Below are 23746 nucleotides of genomic sequence, written 5' to 3'. Positions count from 1 at the left end.
CTTGGTCCTGCTAGTGAAGGCAGGGGGCTGGACTCGATAACCCTTCAGGGTTCCTTCCAGCTCATTGAGATATAGGTATATCTCAGGGGTAGGCAACCTTTCAGAAGTGGTGTGCTGAGTCTTCATTTATTCACTTTAATTTAAGGTTTCACATGCCGGTAATACATGTGTCTCTCTAAGTCTATATTATATAACTAAACTATTGTTGTATATAAAGTAAACAAGGTTTTCAAAATGTTTAAGAAGCTTCATTTAAAATTAAATTAAAATGCTGATCTTACGCCACCAGCCTGCTCAGCCCCCTTCCAGCCTGGGGTTCTGTTCACCTAGGGCTGAGCAGGGCCTTTGGCCGGGACGCCGGCTGGCAAGGGGCCGGCAGCCAGGACCCCAGACCTGGGGGAGAGGTTCAGGGGTCAGGGCAGAGGGTGCAGGGTAGAAGGCTGGGTGTGTGGGGGGGTTCAGAGGTCAGGGCAGAGGGGATATGGGGGGTTCAGGGCAGAAGGCTGGTGGTGTGGGGGGATTCAGGGGTCAGGGCAGAAGGCTGGTGGGTGTGGGGGTGCAGGGCAGAAGGCTGGCAGGTGCCAGAAGCTGGGGGTGCAGGGATAAGGGCAGAGGGCTGGGGGTGTGGGGGGGTACAGGGCAGAAGGCTGGGTGTTGGGGGGACTCGAGGTCAGGGCAGAGGGCTGGGGTGTGTGTGGAGGTGCAGGGCAGAAGGCTGGGTGTTGCGGGGGAGTCAGGGCAGAGGGCTGGGTGTTGGGGGGGAGGTCAGGGCAGAAGGCTGGGTGTTGGGGGCAACTCGAGGTCAGGGCAGAGGGCTGGGGGGAGTGTGGGGGGTCCAGGGCAGAAGGCTGGGGTGCTCGGCTCGTGGGGGTGCTCCCAGCCCCCTGCCCTGAGCAGCTCAAGGCAGGGGGCTGGAAGGGATATGCCCTGTTCCACCCTCTTCCCCCAGGCTCCATCCCTACCTCTCTCTGCCTGCTCTATGGAGCAGCGAGCACGCTGCCGCTCGGCTCTGCTCCGCTCCCCCTCCCCCTCACAAGGGTTATCACCGGCAGGGAGGGGGAGGGGGAGGAGGAGGAGGAGGAGGAGGGGCCGGAACGCACCAAGCTGTAGGAAGAAGTGGGGGAGGGGGAAGCTTGGCTGCCACAGGACCAAGCTTCAGCCTGCTGCCCCTGCAGGGGAGAGCAGTGGGCAGGGGGCCTGAGTGGGGCGGGGGGCCGGGACCCCCCCCCCCCACCGCTCTCCCCTGCCGGGGCAGGAGGCAGAAGCTTGGTCCTGCGGCAGCCAAGCTTCCCCCCTTCCCCGCTTCTTCCCCCAGCGTGGCGCTTTTCGGCGCCTCCTCCTCCTCTCACCGGGCAGGCAGCGTGCCACTCAAAATCGGCACGTGTGCCGTAGGTTGCCGACCCCTCCTATATCTCCATAAGATGCACCCATTGGTGTAGGTACTTCACTTCCCCAAGAGGCGATTGCTATGTCAACAGGAATGCTTATCAACATAGCATGGTTTACACCAGAGGTTAGGTTAGTAACAGTGCATCACTTGGGTGTGGATATTCCACACCCTGAGCACCATAGTTATACCAAATACATCTGTAGTGTAGAGCAAACCTTAGTCAATGAACATGCTATCTTCACTTCATATGTGGCTGGACTAATGTGTATGCTTTAAGCCTGAGAGTGCTCTGTTGTCAAAGAGGCATTGTGGTATGAAAAAAACTTTTCATATATTACTATTTTAAAGAGTGTTTTACCTCTTGTTGATCTAGAAGTTATGTATTTTTAACAAGCATATTCCATTTTGAGAAATTCAATATATATAACAGGTTAAGGACTAGAAGACAAAGCCTTAATACTGAGAAAAAATTATGGAAGACAATGATTATTTCCAGTCAGGTAATACATTGGTTTGTGGAACAAATATTTATTTGTAAATGTGGTTTGTTGGTGTGATAGCAATAAAACTTACTTTCATAACCAGCCTTAATACTAATTTTTATACAATGAAAGTGCACTTACATAACATTAAGGTACAAACCAGGAAGAACAAAGGAATGTACAGTTAACTCAAAAATGTAATACTGAGATGGCACCACATGGTGACTAACACATATGCTATCTTTCTGCTTTAACTGTGTCTTTCCTTGCTTTTGTGTGTTTACATCACAACCTTAATTGCATTTAAAACCAGATTTTAGTATGTGAATTTCCTTTTCTTACATTTAAAAACTAAATAGAATGAAAATGTTAGGCATCGTTAAAAGAGACAAGGGAGGGGAACTGTAAGTAATTTTTAGTATCTCCCAAGGGGAGAGATGGGAACCTTGTTGCTTGAGTCATTTAATACCAATTGAACAAAGCACTGGAGAATAAACTGTAGGGCACAATTCTTCATTGACTGAGGGAAGACTAACTGGATGAATAGGTTTTTTCCATTTCTAACTTCTGTGATCGTGTAGAATGTGGATGGCACTATGGACTATGTTACAGATTATTTTTAATTGGCATGCAATATAGTAAAGAAATGATAGCAAAGGTAGCCTCTGTATTGTAAAGTAAAACTTCAAGTGCCAGGAGACAATATTTATCAGCAAACAAGGGAAAGACCTCATAAAGGTTAGTTACCAGCAACTAAGTTGTTTGATTGTATTGCCTTTGCATATGTACACATATGAGATAGATACCTCTAGTATTTCCGAGCTTGAGGATCTTTCTAGAAAGTTGTGTCCACTGGGACTGCATAAGAGCCCTCCAAGCACTCTGAGCCAAGTCTATAAAAGAGCAGTACAGATCCAACTACCTAAATTCCTTCTATGAAATCTTAGGTTCTTCTTCGAGTGCTTGCTCATATCCATTCCATTAGGTGTGTGCGCGCCGCGTGCACGATCGTCGGAAGATTTTTACCCTAGCAACACCGGCGGGTCGGCTGTGGAGCCCCCTAGAGTGGCGCCTTCATGGCGCTGAATATATACCCCAGCCGACCCGGCGCCCCCTCAGTTCCTTCTTACCGCCCCTGACGGTCGTTGGAACTGTGGAGCGCTGCTTAGCTGTTCTCCACTTTCCCTAGCTTATCTTGTTGTATCATAGTTGTAGTTATAGTTATAGTCTTAGAGTTTGTTGTAAGTTAGTTAAGTAGTTTTAAAGTTGTTCTAAATAGTCCAGGGGATTAAGGGGGTCGTCTCCCCCCTTTCTCCCCCGGCCGCGGGGCCGGGCTCATGCCCAACGCTCCCGGCTTCAAGCTGTGCGCCTCCTGCGCTAAACCTATGCCCACGAGCGACCCGCATGAATCCTGTCTGAAGTGCCTGGGGGAGTCACACCAGACAGACAAGTGTAAAATCTGTAAGGCCTTTCGTCCGAGAAAGAAGGAGCGGGACTTTCGGCTCAGGCAACTTCTGATGGAGGCGGCTCTTAGCCCGGACGCTCCTTCCACGAGCAAGGCCCCGGCACCTAGCACCTCGGTGCGCAGTGCCCCGGCGGCACCGGCTGCGACGACCACGCGAGTGGCGTCAGACAAGCCTCCCCGGCACCGGACCTCGTCGGCACCGCAGACACAGCAAGTGCCTCGGCGCCGGTCCTTATCCCCAGGGCATAAAAAAGCCCATAAGACGGGGACATCAGTGCCGAAGACGCCAGCTCCCCCAGTGTCGGGGGTAGAGCCGCGTCCACCGGTGGAGCAACGAAAACAGGTGCCTCCGGCACCGTCGACTCCGGCGCCGAGGCCGTTGAGTCCGGTGCAAATAGCGTCTCCCCCTAGGCCGGCGGTGATACAGTGCCTCCCGTCGACTCCAGAGACCTTCGCGGCGGCGAGAGACTTAATAGCTCTCACGGAGCCGGCACCGCCTCAACCACCGGCACCGACTGCACCGTTGACTCGCCCGGTCCAGTCGAGGGGGAAACCTGCCTTGATGCGCCCGCCATCACAAGGGCTGGAACCTCGGCACCGGTCCAGGTCCCGAAGCAGGTCCCCACGCCGCTCGCAGTCCCGGCACCGAATATCGTCTCGGCACCGGTCGTACTCGCGGCCAAGATCTTCTTCGCGGCACCGCTCTTCGTCTCGGCACCGACATGATCGTCGGCACCGATCAACGTCGAGACGTAGTTCTCGGCACCGCTACGGTCGGCGCTCGACGTCGAGGGGTCGCTCCCGGCACCGGGCATACTCCAGGTCCTCGTCGAGGTCCAGATCCGACTCCCGGCACCGACGAGGTCATCGGCACCGGTCGCGGTCCCGGCACCGATCGCCGGCACCGCGTAGAGATAGATCATCTCCGGACCGGCACCGTGCGGCACCGCAGCCCACCGGGATGGTTTCATCTCTCTCGGCACCGCCATGGCCGTCTAGATCGGTGTCTCGCTCCTCGGAGGACCTGTCGAGATCGGCATACCCCCCTCAAGGGCACGCCGATGAACAAAATTTCGGCCACTGGCAAGAGATGGCAGAGGACCACTCTCATGGACCATCTCACTGGTCGTTTTGGACCCCGTGGGCATACCACCAAGAGCAAGGGGCTCCAATACCATCGACCTCTCGCTCGGGTCACTCGGTTAGAAGGGCCCCAGAATCCACCATCTCTCGGCCTCCGCCAGGAGGCATGGAGGCTTCGGTGTCCACGCCACCCGACACCAGGGACCCAAGTGCAGGTGATGCCCCGGCCCAAGAGCAAGGGGATCAGGACCCCCCCTTGGATCCGGTACCACCGGAGGCATCCTCTTCCTCCTCTCCGGACGAGGCAGTGGCGGGCACTTCATGTACGGGTCCCCCTCCGATAGATCTTCGGGCTCACCAGGATCTCCTGCGTAGGATGGCCCGTAATATGGACCTGCAGGCGGAGGAGATAGTGGAGGTGCACGACCCGATCGTGAACATCCTTGGAGCAGATGCCCCATCGAGGGTGGCGTTACCTCTGATCCGCACGATCCAATCGAATGCGGATACGATATGGCAAACTCCTGCCTCCATTCCACCCACAGCGAGAGGGGTGGAAAGAAAATACTTTGTCCCCTCTAAGGACTATGGGTACTTGTATACCCACCCCCAACCGTGCTCACTGGTGGTGGAATCAGTGAATGCACGAGAGCGCCACGGCCAGCAGGCTGCAGCGCCTAAATCAAAAGAGGCTAAGCGGCTCGACCTGTTTGGCCGTAAGGTTTACTCAGCCAACTTAGAGCGGCGAACCAACAGGCGCTACTGAGCCGCTACAATTTCAACTCCTGGAACTCTATGGGGAAGTTTAAGGAGTTGATTCCCCAAGAGTCCAGGGAAGAGTTTGGAGCCATGGTAGAGGAGGGCAAGAAGGTGGCTCGGACCTCCTTGCAGGCCTCCTTGGACATTGCAGACTCAGCGGCGAGGACCCTGGCTTCGGGCATCGCTATGCGCAGGATCTCCTGGCTTCAGGTTTCGGGTTTGCCTCCGGAGCTGCAGCAAACCCTACAAGATCTGCCTTTTGAGGGTCATGGATTGTTCTCGGATAAGACGGACTCTCGCCTGCAGAGCCTCAAGGACTCGAGAACAATCATGCGCTCCCTGGGGATGCATGTTGTGGGCCCCCAGCGCAGGCCATTTAGGCCGCAGCCTCAGCGCTTTTACCCCCCCCCCGCCTCGTCAGAGACAGGACTCGGCCCGGAGGCGAGGGCGAGGTGGTAGAAGGAGGTGGACCGGCCCTCAACCCGGCCAGAACCAGGGGCCACCTCGACCACCTTCAGGCCCCAGGCAGAACTTTTGAAGGTGCGGTCGAGGACGGCGCCCCAGTCATCCCCCAGGATCCAGCCCCCTCCTTTCGGGATCGCCTCTCCCACTTCCACCGTGCTTGGTCCCTTATAACTTCGGACCGTTGGGTCCTCCGCACGGTGGAGAGGGGATACGCTATCCAGTTTTCTTCTATCCCCCCCTCCTCCCCCCCCTTCCCCGTCCCTCTTCAGGGACCCTTCTCACGAGCAACTTCTTATACAGGAAGTTTCTACGCTCCTCGCTATGGGGGCCATAGAGGAGGTTCCAGTGGAATTAAGGGGCAGGGGATTCTATTCCCGTTATTTCCTCATTCCCAAGTCCAAAGGAGGTCTGCGACCCATCTTGGACTTGCGCGGACTCAACAAATTCGTAGTAAAGTTGAAGTTCCGCATGGTCTCTCTGGGGGCCATTATCCCTTCCCTCGATCCTGGAGACTGGTTTGCCGCCCTCGACATGAAAGACGCATACTTTCACATTGCTATTTACCCGCCTCACAGACGCTTCCTCCGATTCGTGGTAAACAGGGTGCACTACCAATTTGCAGTCCTTCCCTTCGGCCTATCTTCGGCCCCACGGGTCTTCACGAAATGTATGGCTGTCGTGGCAGCGTACCTTCGTCGGCAAGGGATACAGGTGTTCCCGTACCTAGACGACTGGCTGGTACGCGGTCGCACCAAGGAACAAGTTCGCGATCACGTCCACATAATAGTGCGCACATTCAACAAGTTGGGTATCCTACTCAACAAGGACAAATCCACTCTAGAACCTACCCAGAGAATAGAATTCATCGGTGCGGTTCTAGACTCCAGACGCGCACAAGCCATCCTGCCAGACAATCGCTTTTGCACCATCACGAGCCTCATACAGGGACTCAAGGCCTTCCCAACTACCACGGTGAGGTCGTGCCTTACCCTCCTGGGTCACATGGCTTCATGCACGTACGTAACCAGGCATGCCAGACTTCGGCTTCGCCCACTCCAGACCTGGGTGTCATCAATATACCGCCCACATCGGGACAGCCTGAATATGGTGGTCACAATCCCGAACTCGGTCCTGACCTCCCTCACATGGTGGCTAGATCACAATGTGGTTTGCGAGGGGATGCCGTTTCACGCCCCACAACCCTCTCTGCACCTGGTCACAGACGCTTCATCTCTGGGTTGGGGCGCCCATCTCAACGAGCACCATACCCAGGGCCTGTGGACTGCACCTCAGCTAGCCCTACACATCAATGTTCGGGAACTGATGGCGGTGCGCCTGGCGTGCCAGGCATTTCTCAATCTCCTACGTGGCCGCTGTGTGTTAGTTCTCACCGACAACACCACGGCCATGTTTTACATCAACAAGCAAGGAGGAGCACGTTCGTCAATTCTATGCCAAGAGGCCATTCGCCTGTGGGACTTCTGCATCGCCCACTCAATCCATCTCACGGCATCGTTCCTCCCTGGAGTCCAGAACACTTTAGCGGACCGACTCAGCAGGTCCTTTCAAACGCACGAGTGGTCTATCCGTCCGGACATCATACATTCCGTCTTCCAGAAGTGGGGGTTTCCCCAGATAGACCTGTTTGCATCTCGAGACAACAGGAAGTGCCACGTGTTCTGCTCCCTGCAAGGTCGAGCCCCAGGCTCCCTCTCGGATGCGTTTCTCCTTCCCTGGAAAGACCACCTGTTTTATGCCTTCCCTCCGTTTCCTCTGGTCCACAAGGTACTGCTCAAATTGCGCAGAGACCAGGCACAGGTGATTCTGATCGCTCCAGCGTGGCCGAGACAACATTGGTACACCACGCTGCTGGAACTCTCGGTTCAGACACCGATCCCGCTTCCGTTGTATCCGGATCTCATCACGCAGAACCACGGCCGGCTGCGTCACCCCGACCTGCAATCACTCCACCTCACGGCGTGGCTGCTCCATGGTTCACCCAGGCAGAGCAACAGTGTTCACACTCTGTCCAACAGATTCTGCTGAGCAGTAGGAAGCCTTCAACACGGACCACATACTTGGCCAAGTGGAAGCGGTTCTCCTGTTGGTGCGAGCAACGAGCCACGTCCCCATTGCACGCACCTATTCCTCTTATTTTGGAATATCTCCTCTCCCTAAAACAGCAAGGGTTGGCGATATCTTCAATTAGAGTTCACCTGGCCGCTATATCGGCCTTCCATCCAGGGGAACTCGCGTCCTCGGTATTCTCTAACCCGATGGTCGTTAGATTCCTCAAGGGCTTAGACCGGATGTACCCACAACAACGTCAGCCCGTTCCGACGTGGGACCTCAACCTGGTTCTCTCCAAGCTCACAGGTCCTCCATTTGAGCCACTGGCCACCTGTTCACTTCTGTACCTGTCCTGGAAGACAGCCTTCCTCGTAGCCATCACCTCAGCAAGGCGCGTTTCTGAACTCAGGGCGCTTACATCCGAGCCCCCTTACACAGTTTTCCACAAGGATAAAGTGCAGCTTCGTCCACATCCTGCCTTTCTCCCTAAAGTGGTTTCTCCATTTCATATCAACCAGGATATATTTCTCCCGGTTTTTCACCCTAAACCACATGCTACTCGCCAGGATCAACGTTTGCATTCCCTGGACGTGCGAAGGGCCCTGGCCTTCTATATTGACCGCACAAAGCACTTTAGAAAGACGACGCAACTCTTCGTTGCAGTGGCCGACCGAATGAAAGGCTCACCGGTCTCCTCACAACGCCTATCCTCCTGGATTACGTCTTGCATCCGGGCTTGCTACGACCTGGCAGGTGTCTCAGTACCACACCTCACCGCTCACTCCACGAGGGCCCAAGCTTCCTCGACGGCTTTCCTGGCGCAAGTTCCGATCCAGGACATTTGTAGAGCTGCGGTTTGGTCGTCAGTCCACACGTTTACAGAACACTATGCACTAGTGCAGCAGTCCAGGGACGATGCTGCCTTCGGATCAGCAGTTTTGCACACAGCAATGTCTCACTCCGACCCCACCACCTAAGTTGGGCTTGGGAGTCACCTAATGGAATGGATATGAGCAAGCACTCGAAGAAGAAAAGACGGTTACTCACCGTTGTAACTGTTGTTCTTCGAGATGTGTTGCTCATATCCATTCCAAACCCGCCCTCCGTCCCCACTGTCGGAGTAGCCGGCAAGAAGGAACTGAGGGGGCGCCGGGTCGGCTGGGGTATATATTCAGCGCCATGAAGGCGCCACTCTAGGGGGCTCCACAGCCGACCCGCCGGTGTTGCTAGGGTAAAAATCTTCCGACGATCGTGCACGCGGCGCGCACACACCTAATGGAATGGATATGAGCAACACATCTCGAAGAACAACAGTTACAACGGTGAGTAACCGTCTTTTACTAGAAATAGTTTTCTAGGGAAGTGTAAATCCTAGTGCGGGGATAGTACACTTGAAGAACTAATTTTCTGACCAGCAGTGGAATCAATGAGATTGATATAAAGGCATAAATATGATCTTTATATCAGTGTAATAGGAACATGTCTGTGATAAAGTACTGCCACATCATCCACAGGTGGAGTGTTATTCATTGCCAATCAATGTAGTAATGGTCTCATCTGTAGTTAAGCATAAGGTGTCACATGGAGGAGACCATGAGATCTATTAATCTTAAGAGTAAACCTGATGACGCAGGTTTTTGGCTCTCCCTCAGGAAGGAGTATTGTTTAGGAAATATCCACAAGTCATTTCTTTGAAAAGAAAGACTTAGCTTTTAGGGTCCAGGATTGTTCCAATTAAATATATTTTCTGGATATTTTCCCCAAATTATCCATAGTATTAGGGTCAGAAGGGGTACATGGTACTATCAGAAATTCCTCCATGGCTTGTCATGTGCAAGCTTGAACTAGCCAGTTGGTTTCCTTGAGGTCTGAGATATGAAGTGAAAATATTTTTACTGAGCTGGTCTGACTGAGATTTTAAATCATGCATTTTAGGAGCCTTGAAATGGCCTTGGGGGAAAGGGTAAGAATAACAGAGACCTGTGTCAGCATGCAGAATTTGAACTTCTTGATGTAATTGTTCAATTTCCTAAAGTCCATGATGGAATAAAGGTAGAGTCTTTCTTTTTTCTGACTGAGGAAATATCTGAAGTGGAAACCCTCAGCAAGTGGGAGCTATATTGATGAAAAGAGATCTGCACTCTCCTCCAGTTGGTTGGGAGTGTTGGGTTAGCTTTGTGAGTCATCAGTGTGGAGATAACAATCAAAGCTATGTAAACAAATGAGATAATCTAGAGAAAGGGCACAAGGGGAAAGGGAAAAGATCCAAGGATAGAGACCAATGGAAACTCCATGAAAAGTGAAAGCTGGAGGAGGAACCCTGCTGAAAGAGATGTTGAAGGGGTCAGAAAGATAGAAGAACTAAGAGCAGACAATTTGCAAATGTCAAGGAACAAGATTTCAGAGTGAGAGTATGATCACTGGTGTCAAAGGCAATGGAGAGTTTGAGTCTGAAGATGGAGTACAGGCCAGAGATTTGATCAGAGAAAGATCTTGATGAAAACAGTTTCAGTGGAGTGAAGACAGCAGAAACCACATAGGAATAGACCAAAGATAGAGTTGATGGAGAGGAACTTGAGATGTTTGTAAATGGCACAGTCTTTGAATTTAGAAGTGAAGGGGAAAAAAAAGAAGAGATAGTAATGGAAGAGGGCAGTGGATCAACTGTGGGATTTTTAGAAGCACACTATGATTATTCCCTATCCTATTATGATAGGAAGTGACCTGATGAGAGTAGAGTTAAGAAGAGTATGGGAGGTGGGAAGGAGATGAGATAATGGAATCACTGGAAAAGGTGATATGGTTAGAGGAGAAAAACAGGTTAAATTCCTCAGTGTCAGTGATAGGGGGAAGGAGGAGAGGGGACAGGCAGGTAAAAGGAAAAGTAGGAGGGGGTTTGTCATGTCTGATCTTGTCACTCTTCTTGTTGAAAAAGTCATCAAGAACGTGGAAAAAGAGGACGGCGCATGAGTGGGGAAGGGCTTTAGGGGAGAGTTAAGTCATTCATGGTGGGGGTTGCAATTTGGTAGGCAAATATGTTCTTAGATTATAAACAAGCCAGTAGCAAAAGAAATAATTTAATCCTAATGCTGCATAATTTTTTGTTACAAATGTATAGCTAAAGAAAATTTTTACAATCTCCATTTTAAAATTACATTAATTTGATTAGTCATTAGAATTCTCCTCAGTCTTAATGAATGCTGGCATGATGCTTAAGTGTTCCCTGGCACTTAAAGAACCCATTAATATTGAAACAACTATCAAAGAGCTCTTCTTTGTCTTCAGTTACACAGGAAAAATTGTGTATGTAGATGAAGATGAGATGACTGCTTCAAAAGTGTTATTTTCTAGTATAAATATGACTATATAAACATAGAATGAATCAGCAGAGGTATCACAAAGATCAATTTTTTTTACTTTGACTATGCAAGTTTTATACATGTGTTTATACGAGTCAAGGTTCATTTTTCCTATTATTACTCTGCCATCTTCAAGCCATTTCCCACTTCTTCAGCAAAAGTGTGATAAACACCACCCCACTAGTGACAAAGTTCTAACACTAGAGACTTAACATGCCAGTCCAGGGGTGAAAAGTCATTCAGGTATTATCAGTTTTATTTTTACAAACCTATAAAATTAGTTTCTTACAAATGCCTGCATTGGCAGCAATGAGAATCAAAGACATTCTAGCTGGAAAAGATGCAGTATGTCTTATCTACCCTACTGTCCCAAACCTGGATTGTTCCCTTCAGTATCCTGTAGAGTATTACATTTCTCTAGTGATGGAGAAATTAATTCCCGCAGAGAGTACTCCACAAATCAATAGATCTAACTGATTATATATATATATATATATATAGAGAGAGAGAGAGAGAGAGAGAGACTAGCTGTTTTCCATATGTACAAATTAAGTGCAGCATCAAAGAGTGAAGTATCCTACTTTACTGTATACAAGTTAAAAATTTTAATCAACAAGCTTGGTATTAGCTTCTGTGGAATTGTTCAAGGTGTGTATGTTTGCAGCTGTGCAAATACCCTACATTAACACACTGTAAGAAATAAGTAAATATGGCCTTTGAGGACAAAGGTCAAACTAGACCATGAGTTAGTCTTCAAGTCATGATCACTTTGATCCAGTGCTTGGAATGCTTTTAATCGACATCAGTGGGAGGTCAATGCATAGACTTAGAGCAGTTTGTGTCTCTCAGTTTTAGAACTCTATGATGGCATGCACACTGTATGGACTGTGTGCACCAAAGTCTTGGCTGCATTAAGGTCGCTTTGGACTGATCTGGCAGTGCAAAAGAGATGTAAAGACCATAGATTCAGCCCTTTGAAGATTTCCCTTGTGCTAAGGGAATCTCTATTTGGCACAGAGACTCTCAGGCCCAGATTCACAAATGTACTTAGGCACCTAAGTCCCAGTTTTAGGCTCCCCTGTGATTCACAAAATCCCCACTCAACTACCACCTAACCTTGTAGGCACCTAAACTAGCTTGGTCCCAGATCCACAAAGGTATTTAGGCATCTAAACCCCAAGCTTAGGCACCTAAGTCTCAGGTTTAAGTGCTTAAGTCTCAGTTTTGGTTCCATTGTGATCCACAAAACTCCCATTGAACGTTGTAGGCATCTAAACTCACTCAGTGCCTACGTTTTCAAAGGAAAAGTTCCTAGTTTCTGCCCCTGGACATATGTACCACTGCCTCCCTCTATGGATCTGGATACATATCTCCACCCAAGCCCCAGAGAGATTCATGAACTGCGGAAAAATATGCATTCAAGCTGCCTAAGTTGCATGCAGGGCCCGATCCCATAGATGCTAGATGCTGCCTACTGGATTGGGCCCCATTCAAAATCTGGCTTGAGGAGGACGTGGTAGTGGTGTTACCCACCTTATAACCTTTAATCCAGTGGTTAGTAGAGCACTTGCCTGGGATGTGGGAGATCCAGGTTAACTTACCCCCTCTCTGCCAGAGGGGGAGAAAGGATTTGTATAGGGGGTCTCCTGCCTCCCAGGAGAGTGCTCTAACTACTAGACTATGGGATATTCTGATGCAGGTGGTCTGCTGTGTGTAAATAATTAAAGAGTAGAGTCACTGGAGCCAGGGCTGAACGCTGGGTTTCCGAAAGAGTTTCCTAACAATCAGGCTATAGGGCCATTCTCCATCTCTCGTCCCCTCTCAGGCAGAGGGAGGAATTGAACCTGGATCTCCCATGTTCCAGGTGATTACTCTACCCACTGGGCTAAAAGTGGATCAGGGCCCTAGCCCCCAACACTGGGAGTATTTCTAGAGGAAAGTGGGTTTGGTGGGGCATCCCCATATCCCAGCCTATCAAAATGGCCCCTTGCGGTCACTCACAATTGGGCTTATGTTAGAACAGCCCCAGACCAAGAGAATGTAAAAGTAGCTTAACATCATTTTTGTACCCCTTGCTTCTAATCCTGCTGCTAAGTGCAGTTTGTCCAATCAAGAGAATTTAGCCCTCTGAGCATTGGGTCGTGCCCTTCTTTCTAATCCTGGCTAAACCCTATTGTCTTGGTAAAAAGTAAAGGGATGTGTAAAACTGACTAGTGGCTGCTTAAGAGCTTTTTTTCAGGGAAATAGCAAACTAGGGATTTCTAAATCTTCATGTTCTTTGTTGGTTCTTCTGGGTCCTGGGTGCATAACTCATAAAGACCAGTTGTGTGTCAGCTATTCAGAGTAAGCAAACACCCTTACATTAAGAAATGAACCAATTAATCAAACCTTTAATTGACCTTAACTTTTAATAGTTGTGGACTTGTCTTGCTTTGAAGAGAAGAGAGGGAGTGAGGAGGGATGGTCCAGAAAAACTCCTGGTACAATACATATAAGCCACTCTGAAATATGAAGTGTCAGTCCTCTTTATTTCAGAGCACAACTCGTCAAGCTATGTATGTTGCAATCACACAAATTCAGTTCCCACCTGTAGCAAATTGTAGCATGTAATGTTTCAGTGCCCCCAGCAACTTTACATGCCAAATACCATAATACAGAACCAAATTTTAGTTTAGCAGTCTTAACACTGTTCAAAAAAGAAACAAGGAATTTAGAAGTACAGATCAAGTTGTTATAATACATTTAAGTTTGCCCTTAAGCCACCCACTTCCTTTACATAACCGCAGTCTACACCTGTGTACACAGATGTAACTGTGAAAAGTGCCATCTTCCCTTCCCCATCCCCCCCAAAACCTTCCCAAAATGCTTTTGTAGACATTTTTGTTTTGTTTTAAAGGATTCTGCAGTAAGTGAACTTGAGTTTTTAATAGAAAACATTTGTAATAAGAGAGAGCATTGTATGTGTTAAGAATTCATAAATATTCACAGGCAAGAAGGGGGATGTTTACAGCAGTCATATAGGGTGGGTTTTTGAGAAAGGTAAGGAAGTCAGTTGATTTGTTAGACTATACACCACTACCTAGCGAATTTGAAAAGAAATATCCTCTGTATTTAGGGCAGTGTATAAACTGTTGCCACAGTTCTGGGCTTAACTGCATCTCTGCTCCCTCCCTAGTCTGCTCAAAGGCACCCCTTTTAGATCTCAGGCCTCCAGCTGTCACCTTTTTGTTGGTGGGGACTTATGTCCCTTTCCCTCCAGACGGGATTTAGACTTGCAGTCCCCCTGCGATTAAGAACATAAGAATATCCATACTGGGTCAGACCAATGGTTCATCTAGCCCAGTATCCTGTCTCCTGATAGTGGCCAGAGCCAGATGCGTCAGAGAATGAACAGAACAGGGCAATTATCAAATGATCCAGCCCCTATCATCTAGTCCCAGCTTCTGGCAGTCAGAAGTTTAGGACACCCATAGCATAGGGTTGCATCTCTAGCCATTTTGGCTAATAGCCATTGATAGACCTATCCTCCACAAACTTATCTATTTTTTTAACCCATCTATATTTTACTTAGTATATACACTATAGTACTTGTAGTTCACTGTGACTATCCCAGAAGAGTTGACCTTAGTCCAGCACCCCATGGTTCTGCTTTCTCCCAGGGACTATGACAATGTTTCCCAGTGAGCAGCCAACTTTCACAAAGTACAGTACATTTATTTAGGACAAAAGCATTACAGAGAAAACATATAAAATAATAAATAGTCTACATGCATGCTAAGCTTACCAGGTGTTACCCATCTTCCACATGGAGAATCTGTCAGGTCACAGTCTTTCAAACCCTTCCAGCAGGGTTTTGCCCTTTAGGTTACAATCTCGTGTCACCTTTTGGATCAAAAGAGGATCTTTGAGTCAGTTCACGCTGACCCTTTATACCAAAAGCCCTTTGTCTCCTGGATCTCTTCCATTTCCCCTCCCCAATCCCACTTTAAGGTGGTACTTCTCTGGAGTGGTTTGCCTGTCTCAGGAATTGCAGTAATTATTCCCTGCTGTTTTTAGTTCCTCGAGGAAGCTCAGTAACCCTCACCATGGAGTTATCATACAATCCTTTCCTCACAAAGATACATAAAACATTTATAGGTACACACATTTAAGAATAATCCCTGGGCCCATTTGGCACATCTCAGCAAAATAGTCTTTTGAAGTTTCCATGCTTCCAAGGTCTCACATCTATCAGCTGTATGCTGTATCAAAGGGGTAACATAGTATCAGGATAGAACTATAATAGAATAGTCAAGATTTGTTATAGTCTATGGCTTATTTGAGGAATTTTTTTTTTTTAAAAAGATCATTCAAACTCATATAGCCCAGTTCAACTCTTTTGAGTTTGGATGTGCACCATGTGTACTGACTAATGTTATATGCATGGGTAAAATGCACAGCAGTGGATCTCATTTAAGAAGCATTCTGATTTGAACATTACCAAATCAACCATATATGGACATGTGACTACCCATTTTCTCCATTATGTACATCTACAGCTGACACCACGAGTGTCTTTGGCACTGGTAACTCATACTGTCTATTTTGGAAGGGTACAGAACAGTTACTTACCTACAGTAAGCATCTACAGTGGTCCTGTGGAATGTTTGTCTGTGTACATCCCCACTCCTGGCATAGTGTCCCGTCGGTGTTTTTTTAGACTTAGTTTTCCCAGCTTATTGGTCAATGTCAAGACCTCCTTTTACCTCTTGGCTGAGGAATACACTACCCCACATGCAGCAGATTTACATTCATTATGGATGGACACATAAGGTATCTATTATGCCTTGGAGAAGGTCATATCCCTGATCAGTGCAGCATCTGCCCTTCTACAATCTCATCCGGCATGCTAGAAAGAGTTACCTCAAATTCCATCTCTTTAAGCAGGCTATGGAAAAAAAACAACGTACTGTGAACAACTGGAGGTTCATCCTCCTAATCTCAGACCCATGACCAGCGCTTTGGTACGGGCTTCCAATTTAGAAATACATCACAGTACAAATGCCTTCAGCACTATTAATGTACACCATAGGGGTAACTTGCACTATAAGAAAGTAACAAAGGAATAACTTGGTTGTTGGATAGCCTATTCTTATTTTCACTCTAATACCACCTCTTTTGTCAGTGAATTTTGTCCTATACATACTTCATCATCCTTATGGATATTTAAGTGTGCAGGAGAATTCTAGCTAATTAACAGTACCAATTTACATGAATTGTAAACAAGTTAGATGAATTTACTCATCAAAACACATATGTGGCATATATTTGTTGACACATGTGGGCCCATACTGGCAACTTTATCCATCAGCAACCAGCACCTATCTCATAGGAATTATCAGAGGTATTGGTCAAAGTCAGATTATTTTAATGGAAAAAAGGTTGTTTTCCTAGTTTAGGAAATTACAAGCAATTAGGTCTCTACAAATTAAGTGTGCTGTATGATTTTAGCAATGTTGGTCCCAGGATATTAGAGAGACAAGGGTGAGGTAATATTTTATTGGATCAACTTCTGTTGGTAAAACAGATAAGCTTTCAAGCTTACACAGACCTGAAGAGCTCGGTGTAATATTAAAAGCTTATCTCCGTCACCAACAGAAATTGCTTGTGTAAAAGATATCACCTCACCCACCTTGTCTCTCAGATGATTGCTCAAATAAAGACTTGAGTGACTTTTCCAAGATCAGGACGGGGATTCCCTATTTAATCCCTTATCAAGACCAGCAGGAAACTTCCCTCTTCCATAAGCTAAAGCCCCTTTTCTGCAAACTCTTAAGAGTATGTTTGCATTTGAACTGGAAGTTGCGATTCCCAGCTCATGTACATACCTGTGCTAGCTCTGCTCAAGCTAGCACCTAAAAATATCAGTGTGTCGGTGGTGGCATAGGCAGCTGCCCCAAGTACAATACCGTCCAACCCCCTCGGTATGTACTTGAGCTGCCACCCATGCTGCCATCAACACACTACTATTTTTAGGCGCTATCTTGAGTGGAGATAGCATGCGTATATCTATGCGAGCTGGGAAATGCACCTCCCAGTTCAATTGGAGACATGCCCTAAAAGGTAGGTATAGATTATAGAATAGAATTTCTTATATTTAACATAGCAAATTAGGTCATCAGTTACACTTGTGCAATGTACAGTCTTAAATTCCAACTCAATTATACCTGTGCCACTCCTTTATTTTCAGTGGGGTTGCACACGTTGAAAATGAAAACAGCATTTAGCTTTGGTAGTTAATTAGTTTTGTTGATGAGCAAAAAGGAACACTAGAAATGACAGGTGAATTGGTTTAGAGAATCAGAACATGAAGCAATGGCACCCATGCTTCCAACCCCCTCATCTGAGGAGAGAGAAAAAAAGAATACTGTTCTCAGGCCTCTGAACCCTACCAGTTGTGGAGGTAGAAGGTAAATTCAACATGACCCATCACTGCCTTACACCTCCCTCAGAGCTTCCTATTCTTTCCTTTCCTTGGAGACTGCCTCCTCAGTCTGATGCTGTTACATTGTGTTACCAAGACCAATAAGGTCTATTATAATGGTTGTGTATTAACACTAGTAGCTGGTAAGAGGAAGGATTTAGTTTCTCAATCTACATAGTGTTACAGTTGTTTTCTCTAGGCACACTCCTATTGGTTCAATCTTGCTTTTAGATGTTATCTCTGTAAACAGTGTAATAATTCACACTACTACCGTTACTCATCTCCATAAATCATTCTTTCTGATGAAGATTTATATTAATTTATGTTAATTTGCTTAAAGGCCCATGTGACTAAGCCTGTAATGGGAAAAAATTAAGAGTGTAAAACGATCAATACACTATGGAAACACGAACATGATCTTTAGCAGTGCATTTCAACAACCTCAACAAAATGTCAGCATATAAATTTACTGGCATGTTAAAACAATGAAATATTTTTGGGAAAAAATATCAGCTTTGAAAGAGTAAGTCATTTGGCTAGAGGAAGCTATGCTGACAAAACTTTATAAAAAGTGGGAATTGAACCTACGTTCTACAGCCCTATCTTGCAAGCAGTTTAATGTCTAAATGTGTAACATGTAACATTTTAGTTTTCTTTAATCTTATCCAGTTTTGCACATTTTACAACCTATTATTCTTATTTAGGAAAGAATCATTTGAAGGTCAAAATAGACTTTTTGATATCTTAAACCAGATTCTTGAACACATTTTTGATATATTTCTCATGGTAATTTTCCACTTGACTTCACTTTACAAACTATTTATCACTTTTATTCCTCACTGACACATTTACTTGGTTGCTGCCTTTGTTCTTTTTGGGGGCAGGAAGAAGAGGGGGGTAGTTATTGACAGTAGCAATATTTAAAGCTCTCATGGTTATGTGCCTGGATATTACTGTTATTTTGTTTTATAAAAATGCCTTTCAAACAAAGCCCTGTAACTCATTTAATTCTCCCTTTATTTTCACCAGCCTTAGGATTTAACAAAATACATAAATACACACATCCTCCTTCCATACTTATAAACCATGGTTTCTGCAGCCTTGTGTGCACTTCTGTGCCTTAGACACTGGACGCCTTTAATTTGCTAATTAGGGTCCTTTCTTGGCTAGAGTAGCACTTGGCTTCTCCATTTAATAATTTTGGCTTTTCTATGTACAGAAGCCTCTGTATTTCTATTACTCGCTCAGAAACAGGCTGATAGGAACAAAATATTGGAAAACTTTGTCAGTTCTATTTTTGTTTTCCATGTTTTTTATCCTCTAGTAGTTGGTGGCATCCCACTCCCTTGGGAGCCACCAATAGATATAATTGATAGGATCAAGAAGCAGGCCAGTGGGAAGTAGGACTACAAGGGAAAAGCAAAATGAGATGCATATGCAGTCTTCTGTGAAGGTGCCTGTGGGCCCAGAAAAGCTTTGAGAAGTAGAAAAGGAGGATGGAGGAAGCATGCAGAACACGAGAATACTGGCAGAGCTGAGCAGCCATGGACTAACGGTTTAAGAGTATGGAGGAATGACTGGGGAAAGAAGCACAGTTGAGATCCATGGAAGATGTCTGTACCAGAAGAAGTCTTGTCCTTCATCATAACGAGTGAGGATAGCTAATTCCAATGTAGGGTTGGTAAGTAGATGGCCAACATCTCAGGGCGTGGTTTGCAGCAGAATAGAGGCTCCACGAGGAAGTAGCAGTGGGACTAGAGGCCACTAAGAGGGAAACAAAGATTAAAATGGAAAGGCATCAAGGGTCTGGTGGGAAAATGTAAAGGAATGGTAACAACAGAGGCAAGGGGCCAGATTTTTAAAGGTATTTAGGTGTCTAAAGATGCAGACAGGTACCTATCTGCATTTCTAGGCCCTTAAATATCTTTAAAAATTTGGCCTTAGGAAGTAACTGGCAAAAGGAAACACAACTTCAGATTAGTTCCAAAGAATGATTAGACATATCAACTTAATTACACTTCTGTCTGAAAACTTTATGTAGCTGATCCAAGTAGCACTTGAGATTACGGTAACTAAAATATCAGATCCAAAATATTTCTCTATTTTTTCAGTCTCTTTACTTTGAGCATTTAAGTTTTTAGTTTTTAGTAAACTCTTTTAGTAAACTCTTTTAGTTTAGGTAGTTTCATTGTTTCTTCTTTATAATCACTCAGTTTCCTTTGTGGGTCTTTCACACAGCAACAAAGAAGAAATAAAAAAACAACCATAAGAAAATATGATTGTACAACCACAAAAGTTGGCAGAGTATTTCAGAGGCAGAATTAGTCCCAGATCCACAAAGGGATTTGGGTGATGAAACTGAGCATTGAAACGACTAACTTTTAGGCACCTAGAAAATCACTGGAACAACGTGGAACATCCACAAAATCTGTGTTAGGCACTTAGGCTCCCTATACAATGAATGGGGAGAGATAGGCACCTATTCTACTTGCGCTATATTGATGACATCTTCATCATCTGACCCATGGAAAAGAAGCCCTTGAGGAATTCCATCTTGATTTCAACAATTTCCACCCCACCATCAAGACACTACAGTACTAATAAACGATGGCCACATAAATACCACCCTATACCGGAAACCTACTGACTGCTATACTTACCTACATGCCTCCAGCTTTCATCCAGACCACCACACCACTCGATCCACTGTCTACAGCCAAAGTGTACGATACAATCGCATTTGCTCCAACCCCTCAGACAGAGACAAACACCAACAAGATCACTATCAAGCGTTCTTACAACTACAATACCCACCTACTGAAGTGAAAAAAACAGACAGAGCCAGAAGAATACCCAGAAGTCACCTACTACAGGACAGGCCCAACAAAGAAAGTAACAGAACGCCACTAGCCATCACCTTCAGCCCCCAACTAAAACCGCTCCAGCGCATCATCAGGGATCTACAACCTATCCTGAAGGATGATTCATCACTCTCACAGATCTTGGGAGTCAGGCCAGTCCTTGCTTACAGACAGCCCCCAAACCTGAAGCAAATACTCACCAGCAACCACACACCACACAACAAAAACACTAACCCAGGAACCTATCCTTGCAACAAAGCCTGTTGCCAACTCTGTCCACATATCTATTCAGGGGATACCATCATAGGACCTAATCACATCAGCCACACTATCAGAGGCTTGTTCACCTGCACATCTTCCAATGTGATATATGCCATCATGTGCCAGCAATGTCCCTCTGCCATATACGTTGGCCAAACCGGACAGTCTCTACGTAAAAGAATAAATGGACACAAATCAGACGTCAAGAATTATAACATTCAAAAACCAGTTGGAGAACACTTCAATCTCCCTGGCCACTCAATTACAGACCTAAAAGTTGCAATATTACAACAAAAAAACTTCAAAAACAGACTCCAACGAGAGACTGCTGAATTGGAATTAATTTGCAATTTGGACACCATTAAATTAGGCTTGAACAAAGACTGGGAGTGGATGGACCATTACACAAAGTAAAACTATTTCCCCATGCTTATTTCCACGCCCCTCTAGCCTCCCCCCCACCCAGTTCCTCATCTCTCCTTGTCAATTGCTGGAAATGGGCCATTTTCATTACCACTACAGGTTTTTTTTTCTCTCCTGCTGATAAAAGCTCACCTTAACTGAACACTCTCCCTATAGTGTATATAGTAACACCCGTTGTTTCATGTTCTCTGTGTAGATGTATATCTTCCTACTGTATTTTCCACTACATGCATCCGATGAAGTGGGCTGTAGCCCACGAAAGCTTATGCTCAAACAAATGTGTTAGTCTCTAAGATGCTACAAGTACTCCTGTTCTTCTTGCGGATACAGACTAACACGGCTGCTACTCTGGCACCTAAGAACGCGATCCACAAAAGTCAGCAAGGTTGGTGGGGAGCTGCCTAAGTTAGCCAATGGGAGATGCTGATAAGAGGACATGTCCTAAACCCTTCCCCTCTCATGAAGTTAGGTGCTTAAGTCTGGGCTGCAAGGAGGCACCTATCTTTGCTAGCATTCCACAACCAGATCCCCTCTCCTGGAGTCATGTGGCTTAAGCATCTAAGTCAGGGGTGGGAAAACTTTTTGGCCCGAGGGCCACATTGGGGTTGCAAAAATGTATGGAGGGCCGGGTAAGGAAGGCTGTGCCTCCCCTAACAGCCTGGCCCCCACCCCCTATCCGCCCCCTCCCACTTCCTGCCCCTCTCAGAACCCCTGACCCATCCAACCCCCCCTGCTCCTTGTCCCCTGACTGCCCCTAACTGCTCCCCGGGACCCCATCCCCTATCCAACAACCCTGCTCCCAGTCCCCTGACTGCCCCAACCCCTATCCACACCCCCACCCCGACAGGCCCCCCCGGGACTCCATGCCTATCCAACCCCCCCACCCCGTTCCCCATCCCCTATCCACACCCCTCCCAGAACCTCCGCCCCATCCAACTGCCCCCTGTCTGCCCTCTGGGACCCCCCCTGCCCCTTATCCAACCCCCCGGCCCCAGCTCCCTTACCATGCTGCTCAGAGCAGTATGTCTGGTAGCCACGCTGCCCGGTCGGAGCCAGACATGTTGCTGCGCTGCTCGGCAGGAGCACGCAATCCCGCCGCCCAGAATGCTGCCCGCGTGGTGGCGTGACTATGGGGGAGAGGGGACAGCAGGGGAGGGGCCGGGAGCTCCCCGCCCAGTCAATCATAATTCTCCATCCCCACCAATGCCTCTCCCTCACCTCCTACCCTTGCCCCACTGGTTTTCAGTCCCAATCTCCTTTCCCAACCTGTCTCGGTCTCTCCTCCCTTTCCCCTCGCCAATCTCTAATCTCAGTTTTTGCCTCCCCCCAGTCTACTCCTTCCACTCACCTGCACATCTGGCTCTTGTCTCCTCTGCATTTAGACCAGGCAGCTTCATCCTCCTTGCTGCCTGGGCCAATGAGGGGGTTACTGAGAAAACAGATAGAGAAGGAATGCTCTTTCCTAAGTTCAGATGCTCAAACCCAGATATGGCAAGGCCTGTGGCAGCCCAAAACTGCAGTTGCAGAAAAAGTCCTGCTCAGCCCTGGGCTGGTGCATAGTTATACACATGGAATCTTCAAGGAATTTAGTTGTAAAAATCTAATCTCTATTGAGCATGTGCAAATTGTGATTTTTCAAAAGCTTACAACTAGTGAAATTTGGGCAGATTTTCATGGGGACAACAGAAGCCACATCCCTGACACAGAGGCTGCCATCTTGACAAATTTTAAATCCCTGTTCCAAAATGGGGGTTGGGGGGAAGGGAGACAGAAGGGGATGAGAGCTTTTTAAAGAAATGATAATCAGAATTTTTTTTAAATGGGCAAAACAATGTACTTTTCTCTTAGCTTCATTCTTGGAAATAGTGGAACCATTTTGGCTGAATTTTTCAACACATTCAGCCTAAGACAAATACTCAGCATGGAAAACTTCAGACCAAATGGTTAAAGTTTAGCTAAGTTATAAGCAACTGAAAACTTATAATGGGAAGTGTTGGGCAACCTTAATAGGCGGTGATCCTAGCCCTGCCATTAATTAGTGAGCACTGTATCCCTGGCCAGATTCTGCAACTTTTACTCACGCTGAGTAGCCCCATTGGTGCAGTATGAGGAACAAACTATTACAGAATGATAGTAAAGGTGGCAGAATTTAGCCCTCAGTGATCAACTTCATTCCTTGGTAGAGAAGTGTTCCTGCTCTATACACTGGCATAAATTGATAATTTTGCATTTTCACGTGGTCAGCCTTTTTTCGGTATAAAATCAATATTACACATTTTTTATAAAGCACCCATACTAAGAGGTTTTGTATTTAAAATGAGAAATTGTTTTAGAAATATTAACTACTTTAGTCAATGGCAAGAGATCTAACCATTTGGTGCCAAATTCTGTTCTCAGTTAAACAAATGTAAATTTGGAGTAACTTTGCTGAAGTCAAAATTTGAGCTAGAATGTTTTGCCCTTTTGGAGTTGCTCCTCTATCTCAAAAGATCTCCTCTAGAGTGAAAAAAAACATGCAAGAATCTTTTGCATGATTTTCAGAAGTATTGAGCAAACCCAGCTCTATTAACATAAATGGGAATTGTGAGTGCTCAGCATCTTTGAAAAAAAATCAGGACACTAAACTGCAAATACTGTTTGATTGGTTTCATTGTCTTTCAGTTAC

General features: G+C 46.7%; 1 long non-coding RNA gene across 1 annotated transcript in view; it reads left to right on the top strand.

The window, feature by feature from the left end:
• LOC101944751 (uncharacterized) overlaps positions 1-23746 on the top strand; it is a 31999-nt gene that overhangs the window by 1691 nt on the left and 6562 nt on the right. The window lies entirely within an intron of this gene.

The sequence above is a fragment of the Chrysemys picta genome, chromosome 2 (assembly GCF_011386835.1).
Source record: "Chrysemys picta bellii isolate R12L10 chromosome 2, ASM1138683v2, whole genome shotgun sequence".
Classification (NCBI taxonomy): domain Eukaryota; kingdom Metazoa; phylum Chordata; order Testudines; family Emydidae; genus Chrysemys; species Chrysemys picta.
This window is presented reverse-complemented; position numbering and strand designations above follow the sequence as displayed.